Source organism: Carlito syrichta, unplaced genomic scaffold, assembly GCF_000164805.1.
Source record: "Carlito syrichta isolate Samal-C Ts95f unplaced genomic scaffold, Tarsius_syrichta-2.0.1 Scaffold306175, whole genome shotgun sequence".
NCBI classification, from domain to species: Eukaryota; Metazoa; Chordata; class Mammalia; order Primates; family Tarsiidae; genus Carlito; species Carlito syrichta.
In genome coordinates, this window is record NW_007250271.1 from 26,017 (window position 1) to 34,474 (window position 8,458).

Here is an 8,458-nt window from a genome sequence, read left to right on the forward strand (position 1 = left end):
AAAAAAAAAAAAAAAAAAAATGTAATTTCCACACCAGAAGCATCTATCAAAATTGTGGAGAAACTCATTTACATTTTATTTTCATTCATCATCTAAGTATACTTCTGAAAAAATTATATTTTTAGACATCAGCCCTATTTTTAATAGTGAAATTAGAATTCGATAAGAAAACAGTTGAATTTCCAATAAAGGAAAAAAGTAATTCTAAAAAGTAGATGCTAGAATTTCTCAAATTCTCAGAAATTCACTCTGGAACACCTAATTTTACTCTAAAAATATTTTTGTGACCCTCTTGGAAATGTTTCTGGATTCTGTTTAAGCCACATAAGAAAATGCTTCATTACATTATAGGTGTGCCCTTAATATAGTATAGTTCAGTTTGATTTCCCACTCTCCATCAGATCCAACCCTAAAAGTAGAATATGCTCATGGACAAAGAGTGATTACATGGAAAGGAGGAGGAATAAAACTTGTTTAAACACGTATGTTCTAATCTCCTTGTTTAAGAACTAGGCCATTGCCTTGCTAAGCTATAGTCTGACCACGTGTTCTTTGAGCTGTGGCCTGGCCATGTTTTCCTAAGCTTTGGCCCCTTCCTTTACCTTGGGGGAGGTGAATCTCCTCTCTCTTCTCTCTCTCTAATTTACTTTCTAAATAAACTATATTTTCCAATCTAAAAAAAACCTAAAAAACAAAAACAAAACTAGTCACCTAACTTTATTATGTATAAACTAAAGGCAAATACTTTTACAAAATGTTGAAGTGTGGAAGTGGCAAGAGACAACGTTCGTCTGGGAAATGACATTAATTTTCCCAGTTAGTTCAATGAGTTAGTTTTGAGCTATTTGCTTGATAGATTAAAAAAAAATTGATACAAGTGGTAGGCTGAATAATAGCACCTCCAAGGTGTCCATGTCCTAATATCTGGAACCTGTGGATATGTAACCTTACACTTGTAAAAAGATCGGGTGCAGTGGCTCATGCCTGTAATCCCAGCACTTTGGGAGGCTGAGGTGAGAGGATTACCTGAGCCCATGGGTTCGAGACCAGCCTGGGCAACTTGGTGAAACCTGGTCTCTACAATAAATAAAAAAATCAGCTGGGCACCTGTATTTCCAGCTACTTGGAAAGCTGAGGGGGAAGGATCACCTGAGCAAAAAAGACCTTGCAGACATGATTAAGTTAAAGATCTGGAGATGGGAAGATTATCCTTGATTATCTCGGTGGACTCAATATAATCTTAAAGGTCCTTATAAAAGGGAGGTAGGGGCCAAGCTCAGTGGCTCAACCTGTAATCCCAGCACTTTGGGAGGCCAAGGTGAATGGATTACCTGAGCCCGCGGGTTCGTGACCCGCCTGGGCAACTTGGTGAGACGTCATCTCTACAATAAATAAAAAATTAGCTGGGCGTAATAGCGTGCGCCTGGGGTTCCGGCTATTTGGAAGGCGGAGGCGGAAGGATCGCCGGAGCCTAGCAGGTCGAGGCTGCGGTGGCCGGGAGCATGCCGCTGCACTCCAGTCTGGGTGAGAGAGTGAGACTCCGACTCAAAAAAAAAAAAAAAAGGGAGGTAGGATGGCCATAGTCAGAGAAGATCTGATGATGGAAGTGGAGGTTGGAGTGATGCAACTGGTGGAAAGGAGCAACGAGCCAAGAAACGTGGGCAGTCTTTTCTTCCCTAGAGCCTTCAGAAGGAACACAGACTTGCTGAAACTTTGTTTTAGTCTAGAGAGACTCATTTTGGATTTTTTGATCTCTACAACTAGAAGATGATAAATGTTTATGTTATTCGCTACAGTAGCAATAGGAAGTGAATTCAGTATACTATAGTTGCATGTTTATTTATTCAACAAATAAATAGTACCTGCACGCGGGTTCGAGACCTGCCTGAGCAACTTGGCGAGACCTCATCTCTACAATAAATAAAAAATTAGCCAGGCGTGGTAGCATATGCCTGTAATTCCGGCTACTTGGAAGGCTGAGGCGGAAGGATCGCCGGAGCCCAGCGGGTCGAGGCTGCGGTGGCCGGGAGCGGCCACTGCACTCCAGTCTGGGTGACAGAGTGAGACTCCAACTCAAAAAACAACAAAAAAAATAGTACCTGCAATGTGCAAGACATGTTGTAAGTGCTAGGGCCATAATGGGGAGAAAAAGCAGGCACAGGCTTTATTTTCATAAAGCTTACAGGAGAGGTAGTTTATAGTCAGTAATAAGAAGGCTTAGAGATTAGAGTTAGTGAATAGATGAAAGGGCTGTTAAATATAGGTTTGTTGAAAGGAAATGATAGGGTTGGGAGTAGGAGGTGACAGGGATACCCATCCTTTGCTACTTAGTTTTCTTTTTTAAACTTTTTATTTTGAGATAATTTTCTACTCACAGAAGAGTTGCAAAGATAGTATAGAAAGTTCTAGTATACCCTTCACCCAGTCTCCCTTTATGTTAATATCACAACCAGAGAGCCTTTATCAAAACTAATAATTTTAGTACAAATCATTGGCAATTTAAAAAAACTAAGAATTTGGCCAGATGCCCTGGCTCATGCCTATAATCTCAGCATTCTGGGAGGCTGAGGAGGGAGAATCACTTGAGCCCAGGAGTTTGAGACCAGTGTAGGCAATATAACGAGACCTCGTCTCTATAAAATATTAAAAAATTAGCTGAGCGTGTTATCATGCGCCTGTAGTCCCAGCTACTTGGGAGGCCTTGGGCTCAGGAGTTTGAAGCTGCGGAAGTCATGATTGTGCCACTGCACCCCAGCCTCGGCGACCCTAAGACCTGACTCAAAAAGAATTTAACACAAGTACAAAACTACTAACTAAAGTATAGAACTTACTAGAAATTCACCAGTTTTTCCACTGATATACCTTTTTCAGTTGTGTGATCCAGTCCAGGATCCCACATTGCATTTAGTTGTTATTTACCCTCAGTGTCCTCCTATCTGTGACAGTTCTTCAGTCTTTGCTTGATCTTTTGAAGGGTACTGGTCAGTTAGTTTGTAGACTGTCAATTTGAGTTTATCCTATGTTTTCTCATGACTAGATTTAGGCTGTACATTTTTGGCAAGTATACCACGGAAGTGATGCACCCTCCTCAGTGTATCATAGCAGGGGGTATGTGATGTTGATATATATTACTGGTGATAATATCGTTGATTACTTGGTTAAGATGGTATCTACCAGACTTTCTATAAAAAATACTAAAATTAAGATTTTTCTCTCTGGAGATTAGTAAATATCTTGGGGTGGATCTTTGAGATTGTGCAAATGTACTATTTTTTTTTTCAAACTTTCACCCACTGATCTTGACATCCTTGGGTATATCTTGCCTGTAATAATTACAACCATGGTGTTCTAATGGTGATTTTATATTTCCCACATTCCTTCTGCGTTTATTTATTTATTTTTTTGAGTTGGAGTCTTGCTCTGTAACCAAAGCTGGAGTGTAGTGGCATGATCACAGTTCACCACAGCCTCTGTCTCCTGGGCTCAAGGCAATCCTTCTGCCTCAGCCTCCCAAGTAGCTAGGACTACAGGTATGTGCCACCATGCTTGGCTAATTTTTTGATTTTTTTGTAGAGACAAAGTCTTGCCATGTTGCTCAGGCTGGTCTCGAACTCCTGACTTCAAGTGATCCTCCCCACATGGCCTCCCAATGTGTTGGGATTACAGGCATGAGCCACTGCACCCAGCCTTTTCTATATTTATTAATTGGAATTACCTCCTATTTTTATGTGGTCTCTCCTCAGTGTGTTTGAAAACCCAACAATAGGGATTTTTTGGTTGAGGTACTTTAGTATCATTGGTAATAGTGGGTATTATATACTTCCCATTTATCAAAGTTAACACAAGTATACTTAATTTGAGTATTTTATTTAATTTTTGTAATAGCTATGTAGAGTAAGGATTATTAGTTTTCAGATGAGAACTGAAGTTTAAATACATTAACTTGCCCAATGGGGCAGAGTAGGGATTTGCATTGTCAATTTATATATATATATATTAGATATTAAGTATTATGTAATATAAAGTAATATATATATGACATTTGAATCGATGATTTCATAATTTTCCCCTCACCGGTTTTTTTTTTTTTTTGAGTTGGAGTCTCACTCGATCGCCCAGACTGCTGGAGTGCAGTGGCCGCTCCCGGCCACCGCAGCCTCGCCTGCTGGGCTCTGGCGATCCTTCCGGCTCAGCCTTCCGAGTGGCCGGAATTACAGGCATGCGCTACCACGCCCGGCTGATTTTTTGATTTATTGTAGAGATGAGGTCTCGCTGCCCAGGCGGGTCTCGAACCCGCGGCTCAGGCAATCCACTCACCTCAGCCTCCCAAAGGCACGGGATTACAGGCTGAGCCACCAAGCCCGGCTTTTTTTGTTTGTTTGTTTGTTTGTTTTTTTAGCAGATCATTCTTTTATGTTTTTAACTATTTTACAACAAATTATTTCTTTTTTTTTTTAAATGCCAGAGGGCAGTTTTTATGGTTTTATTTAAACACAAAACGTGCACAAGCTGTCTATTCATTTTCTTCACTGCACAGCCTGGCATTAGGATTGGTGACTCTGATGGCCAGCTGGGTTGCTCTTTCTTTTTTTTTTTTTTTGAGTTGGAGTCTCACTCTGTCGCCCACACTGGAGTGCAGTGGCCGCTCCCGGACACCGCAGCCTCTACCTGCTGGGCTCCGGCGATCCTTCCACCTCAGCCTTCTGAGTAGCTGGAACTACAGGCGCGTGCTACCACACCCGGCTCATTTTTTGATTTACTGTAGAGATGAGGTCTCACCAAGTTGCCCAGATGAATCTTGAACCCGCGGGCTCAGGCAGTCCACTCACCTCTGCCTCCCAAGGCGTGGGATTACAGGCTGAGCCACTGAACCCGGCTTGGGCTGCTCTTTCTACAATGACTTTGTGGTTCTTGGAGGAAACGTGAGCAATCTCAGCACAATAAGATTTGTTGCACATCAGCAGCACCTCCAGCTCCTTGACATTGTGGACCAGGAACTTCCGGAAGCCACTAGGCAGCATGTGCTTTGTTTTCTTGTTGCTCCAGTAACCAATGTTGGGCATCAAGATCTGACCCTTGAATCTTCTATGCACCCTGTTGTCAATACCTCTGGGCTTCTGCCAGTTACGCTTAATCTTGAAATATCGGTCTGACTGGTGCTGGATAAACTCCTTGGTCCTCTTTTTGACAATCTTGGGTTTCACCAGGGCTCTTGAGGGCAGTCATGATGCCGGGTAGGAGGTGGCTCAACAAATGATTTCTTAAATGGTCTATTTAAAATAAGGTCCTTTTTTTTTGATTCGGAGTCTCTGTCACCCAGGCTGGAGTGTAGTGGCATGCTCCTGGCCACCGCAGCCTCGACCTCCTGGGCTCAGGTGATCCTTCTGCCTCAGGCTTCCAAGTAGTTGGAACTACAGGCATGTGCTTCCACACTTGGCTAATTTTTTTTTTTTTTGAATTGGAGTCTCACTCTGTCGCCCAGGCTGGAGTGCAGTGGCATGCTCCTGGCCACTACAGCCTCGGCCTGCTGGGCTCCGGTGATCCTTCTGTCTCAGCCTTCCAAGTAGCTTGGACTACAGGCACGTGCTGCCACATCCGGTTCATTTTTTTATTTATTGTAGAGATGAGGTCTCGCCAAGTTGCCCAGGCAGGTCTCAAACCCGCGGGCTCAGGCAATTCACTCACCTCTGCCTCCCAAAGCGTGGGATTACAGGCTGAGCCACCGAGCCTGGCCCACCCACATGTTTATTAAGAATATTCATTGGCAGTGCTTTCTAAGCTAAGTACCATTTTGAAGGCTTTATAGTATTGATCCCTACTTGAATAAGTTATTTTATAATATAGCTTTTATATCATTGTTGATAATTTCTTCTCTCACATTTTTTTTTTTTTTTTGAGTTGGAGTCTCACTCGGTCACCCAGACTGGAGTGCAATGGCCGCTTCCGGCCACCGCAGCCTCGCCTGCTGTGCTCCGTCGATCCTTCCACCTCAGCCTTCCGAGTAGCCTGAATTACAGGCATGCGCTACCACACCCGGCTGATTTTTTTTTGTTTTTTTATTTCTTGTAGAGATGAGGTCTCGCCAAGTTGCCCAGGAGGGTCTCGAACCCGCGGGTTCGGGCAATTCACTCAGCCTCCCAAAGGCGCGGGATTATGATTTAGTTATAATTGAGTGTTTGGTTAACATTCATAAGGGCACAATAGTTGAAATCTTGTAAATTTGTATTTAACTTCTATTTATCAGTCATACAAATTAATATTTATGACACAGAAAAATTAATCCTTGGTGGATTTCTTTTTTTGGTAAACTTATCTTGAGACAGCAAGATTTAGGGATCATTTTCATAGACTAGAATTTTCCTGGCTTCTGACTATGTCAGCTCTATTAACTATCACTGTACTCTAGTTTGCCTTTTGTGGCTCATCATTCCTTTCTTGTGTAAGAATTTTCCTTATTGATGTGTGAAAGTTACTCTATAAAAGTGGTGATTATCAGCTGGGCTCGGTGGCTCAGCCTGTAATCCCGCGCCTTTGGGAGGCTGAGGTGAGTTGATTGTCTGAGCCCGTGGGTCCGAGACCCGCCTGGGCAACTTGGCGAGACCTCATTTCTACAATAAATCAAAAATTAGCCAGGCGTGGTAGTGCGCACCTGTAGTTCCAGCTACTTGGAAGGCTGAGGCGAAAGGATCGCTGGAGCCCAGCAGGTAGAGGTTGCGGTGACCGGGAGCGGCCACTGCACTCCAGTCTGGGCGACAGACTGTGACTCCAACTCAAAAAAAAAAGCGGTGATTATCGTTAATACAATAGGTGTAGGTATATGTGTCTGTGTGTGTTTAAGACGATTAGTATAGTAGCTGAAAGTTCTACTCTATTTTCCTCTGGATTTTGGTGTTAGTTTAACAGGTTTACTTTCCCCTTGCTGAAGTAGAAGTGGACTCTTGAAGATCTTGGCGCTCTACCTTTTTAGTGGACTTTTCCTCCAGCAATATTTGTGGGATAGTAGTTGTAATTTTGTAAAGCTGTTTATTCCTAATGCTGACTACTTTGATCTATAGGATCAAAGGATGAAGCAGAGTAGTTTAATTTGGCACATGAAAGACTTGTATTATATTAATTTAATCAGAAGACATCAAAATTTATTCATTGTTCCTCAGAGCAGATCTGCTCATCTATCACGAGTGTGTGATTTCTAGCTAATTATAGGGACTTATTATTCATCTTAGATTAGATAGAAAAGCATAAACATGCTACTTGTTCTCAGGTATCTTCTAAGTTTAGCAGTCCTTGCTTTCGTTTTTTGAGTTCCTTAACTTTTTTTTTTGAGTTGGAGTATTACTCTGTCACCTAGGCTGGAGTATGGTGGCATGATCACAGCTCACCACAGCCTCAACCTCCTGGGTTCAGGTGATCCTTCTGCCTTAGCCTCTCGAGTAGCTAGGACTACAGGAGTGCATCACAATGCCCAGCTAATTTTTTTATTTTGTTTTATTTCATTTTTGTAGAGACAAGGTCTCACTATGTTGCCTAGGTTAGTCTTGAACTTCCTAGGTTAGTCTTGAACTTCTGGGATCAAGTGACCCTCCTGCTTTGGCCTCTCAAAGTTTTAGGGTTACAGACATGAGCCACCATGCCTGACCAACTTTAAAATTTTTTTTTTTTTTTACTTTAGCAAAATGTATACAACAAAATTTACCATCTTAATCATTTTAAAATGTGTACTCTAGTGACATTAAACACATTCACATTGTTATACAACCATCAGTACTATCTCCAGAACTTTTTTTTTTTTTTTTTGAGTTGGAGTCTCACTCTATTGCCAAGGCTGGAGTGAATTGACATGCTCACAGTCACTCTAGTGTTGACCTGCTAGGCTCTGGCGATCCTTCTGCCTCAGCCTTCCAAGTAGCTGGAACTACAGGTGCGTGCTACCGTGCCTGGCTAATTTTTTATTTATTGTAGGGACAAAGTCTCGCCAAGTTGCTGGGACTGGTTTCGAACCCGCAGGCTCAGGTAATCCACTCACCTCAGCCTCCCAAAGTGCTGGGATTACAGGCCGAGCCACTGAGCCCAGCCCTCCAGAACTTTTTCATCATTCTAAACAGATTTTGGTATTCATTAAACAGTAACTTTCCATTCCCCATTCGCTCTAGCTTCTGGTAACTGGTATTCTACTTTCTGTCTCTATGAATTGGCCTCATCTAGGTTCCTCATAACAATTTTTGTTATTTGGTATATGGGTCACTTCACTTAGCATAATGTTTTCAAGATCCATTCATGTTGTATCATTTATCAGAATTTCACTTCTTTTTAAGGCTAAACAGCATTTAGTTGTATGCATATACTGCATTTTGTTTATGCATTTATCTGCTTATGGGCATTTGGGTTACTATGTTTTCTTTTTTGTTTTGTTTTTTTGAGTTGGTGTCTCACTCTGTCACCCAGACTGGAGTGCAGTGGC

General features: G+C 42.1%; 1 protein-coding gene and 1 pseudogene across 3 annotated transcripts in view; one reads left to right on the forward strand and one right to left on the reverse strand.

Annotated features, from left to right (window-relative positions):
* WNK3 (WNK lysine deficient protein kinase 3) overlaps window positions 1-8,458 on the forward strand; it is a 127,831-nt gene that overhangs the window by 8,239 nt on the left and 111,134 nt on the right. The gene's annotated exons all lie outside the window — the stretch shown is intronic.
* Window positions 4,514-8,458, reverse strand: part of LOC110596067 — a 16,410-nt pseudogene continuing 12,465 nt past the window's right edge.